Here is a 3,401-nt window from a genome sequence, read left to right as displayed (position 1 = left end):
GTACTCCCTCACACAGCTTCCTTCTTGAAAGTCTGGCTGAAACAGCTTTGCTGGGATTTGGTAGACCGACAGGTAAATAGCAAAAAAACTGATATCATAATGCTTAAAGTAAGTAAAGTAAATGGGATTTTGCTGAAGTTTCTGCTGAAAGCATTGTTGTCCACCAGTCCGATTATGACCAACTTCGGCAGTTGCCCCAGAAACAGGTTCTCCTGGATACTGATGCAACTCCCTGCAGGGAGGCTAAACACTTTCATACTGACACGGTCCATGGGCTACTTGGCAGTGGCTGTAAGCAAAGCTTCGGCATGCCCCAGCCGTACCCCCGGGGTGAATCTCACTTTCTTTACAAACAGTGCAGCCGCCAAAATCTTCAACTTGTAGCAAACGTTGGCATCGTCAGTCATCAAGCATAATATATCTTTGCTCCAGGTGAGTTTAATTTTCACGTCCATGCCGTTTAACAGTAGTTTTTCTTGAAAAAAGAGGTCCACGTGGAGATGATCCAGGAGTTCTATTTTTCTGCTTTCAGCAGTCAGACCCGCTCTTTTAATAACCCCCTGGTTGTGGCCTTCCAGGTTTGCTGAGTCTTGTTCACCAGGAGTGTCTTTGTAAAACAGTCCTGCAGAGAATAGCATGTCTTCGCCGTAGTTTAACACTGACTCAACGAAAGCCCTATAGGGGTAGTAGTTGTTACTCTGACTGATGAGTCTGTCTCCCAGGGTCACGTCCAGCTGACTAAAAATGGCAGCGATTGGGTAGTTCACCAATGCCACTTCGGCCTGCCTATTGATGTTGTTGCCATCTTCTTTTACAATTTTGCACCTCAGGTATAGTAAAGTGTTGTTTAAATCCATATAATCCTCCCCATTTCGAGCAATAAAAAACTCCAACGATGAAGACTATCACCACCATCAACGGAGGCACCTCCACATAAAAGCTTCCTTCAATGCTGGTCTGCTTAGGGGCTATTTGGTACAGGTCTAGTTTGGATTTTGTACACTCTTCTGAGCACCCATGAATAAAGGCCATGATTGTTTTAAAATATGTCTCTAGAGATGGCGCTCTTTCTAAACCTTGGCCTCCCTGCTTTTCTCTTCTGCGCTGTCCTGCGACTTTTAACCCTTCTTTTAAAAGGCCGGGGCGGGTCTGTCAGCAGCAATCGTGATGCTTTTCATTTAACTGCTTTCCTTCTTTTCATGTACACTAGCCCCAACCCCCTTTGCGGAATAGCTTTATTCAAAACGGCCTGAGAAACATTCCCAACCACGTCTCAGGTAATATTGCAGGCAGCTAGTTTTATGTGTGGCTTAATTATCTCTAATCCCCTCCTCAAAAGCGGAACCGCCTTTCGAAAAAGACTTCGGAATATGCCTCTGACCCCCGCCCTATACATAACAGGCACTCCATGAAATTCTGGAAGACCTTCCTCCACTTGCACCCTATAATAGTTGCTATAAAGGGCGGGATCCCTGTAATGTTTTAGAAGAACCATGTTTTAAAATAACCTGATTTTCCAGGGATGGAAGTGCAGCTTCACAACCACTTTGCTGAAATGAAATGATACATTTTTTGTTCTGGTCTGTCTTTATCTCCACTGTGATGGTGTCTATATGGTCCCTGTTTACGACTACATAATGCCGTCTATCATAAGTGATTGTGACTCATTCACCATTCTCCCCGCGAATAGGAACACATCGCAACAGAGGCACATAAAGTCCCCCACTACCTGGTGGTCTATAATGTCTGTGTAAATGTACAGGGTGCTAAACCCACCTGTAATTTCTGTGGTGAAGGTTGATTTTCTGGTGGCTAAGCCCGTGTCCAACCCTAATATACGGGACAGTTCTGCTTCTGCTTCAATTTTGTGAAGCGGTGGAGCATTAAGATAGACCTTCCTAACCACAGAATCATAGGCCAGAGATGTATCAGGTGGTGTATTTATATGGCTCGTTATCACCTTGTTCATATAATCCAGTATATCAGGTACTGACGCGTAAACCCCCCCCCCCCGTAGAGTGAATAGCCACTCTGTCCTTCTGTTGTCAATTTGAAACTTTCTATCGTCTGTGTGTCCCAGCTGTGAGGGTACTGTATCTCCGCTAATCCCACTTCCCACTCCCCTGGCAGATCCAGGGAGCATGCCAGATGGATCATGAAAGCACCACTGTTGTTCTGTTGAAATATTTTATTGCAGGCGTTGCTAGGAAGGGTGATGTAAAAATCATTTTCTGCCATTTTTCTCCCCCCCCCTGCTACTTAGCTTCACACAGCTCAGAGTCTGCTCCCAACTATTGAATTTGTCAGGCCAACCTAACCAATTCATCAGGTGTTGCTTTTTCTTACCCCTCCCCCTCGTAGCTACAACTTTTTCAACCCTGTAAACCCTATTCTCTTCCATCCTCACTCTCTGTAATTCTTCAGGATAGAAAGTCCTCACAATGCTCTGTCCCCCATAATCTTTTAAACTGTACATGGGTCTTCTCCCCTTGCTGCTGACTTGGTTGACTATGAAAATCTCAGTGGTAAAGCTTTGTTTGCAACCTTTTTCAAATACTCCCTTGAGCTTAGAGATCCTCACATGTTCTCCTTTTCTGAACACAGGAACTGCTTTTCTTCCTCTACTCCAGTCTCCGTACACTGTTTTCCAGACCGACATGGTGTTAGAATGGTTCACATCCACAGGTCGTACCCTAGTCGTTCTGTGCACCATATGGTTATAACTGTCTCTAAGTCACGGCAACAGTTCCGTGTATCTAAAAGTGTTGTTAGCTGTGAAAAACCTCCACTTTTTTGTTTTTAATGTTTTATTAAAATGCTCCACAATAGCCGCTTTGACCTCATTACCTGTAACAAAGTGATGGATGCCATATTTTTTTAATAGTTATCTCACAGTCTGTTTTATAAATTCTTTACCAGAATCAGTCTGCAGTTTGCATGGTATTCTCCCCTGTTTGAAGATGTGCTCAAAAGCGGTAGCCACTTGTTTGCCTGATTTGTCTTTCAAGCTTCTGGTTGGCAACCTTCAGTCTTGAAAGACTATGGTATAAGCCTACAGCACCCGGTATTCCCTGGCGGTCTCCCATCCAAGTACTAACCAGGCCTGACCCTGCTTAGCTTCCAAGATCAGACGAGATTGGGCATGTGCAGGGTAACAGTTGCTGGCCCATGCGTATTTAGAAAGTATATCCACCACCGTTAAAATGTACTTGTGCCCCTCGTTCTACTTAGAAAACTGCTGCATGTACACTAGATCAGCCTGCCATTGTGCATCCATTCCCGAAACAACTGTTTTGTTTCTCTTAAATTGTACTCGAGGCTATTTGTGCAGTGTGTAAGCATCTTGCTCTGCAAGCCAGTCCCAAACATGTTTTTGAGTCAGAGATTTACTATGCTTTTTG

At 44.3% G+C, this 3,401-nt stretch overlaps 1 pseudogene; it reads right to left on the bottom strand.

Moving 5' to 3' along the window:
- Nucleotides 1-3,049: 3,049 nt before the first annotated feature.
- LOC136654681 (5S ribosomal RNA) lies at nt 3,050-3,166 on the bottom strand (annotated as a pseudogene).
- Between the last annotated feature and the right edge of the window lie 235 nt (nt 3,167-3,401).

This window comes from Tiliqua scincoides, chromosome 5, assembly GCF_035046505.1.
Source record: "Tiliqua scincoides isolate rTilSci1 chromosome 5, rTilSci1.hap2, whole genome shotgun sequence".
Classification (NCBI taxonomy): Eukaryota; Metazoa; Chordata; class Lepidosauria; order Squamata; family Scincidae; genus Tiliqua; species Tiliqua scincoides.
Note: the sequence above shows the minus strand (reverse complement) of the source record. Positions and strands in the feature narration are given on the sequence as shown.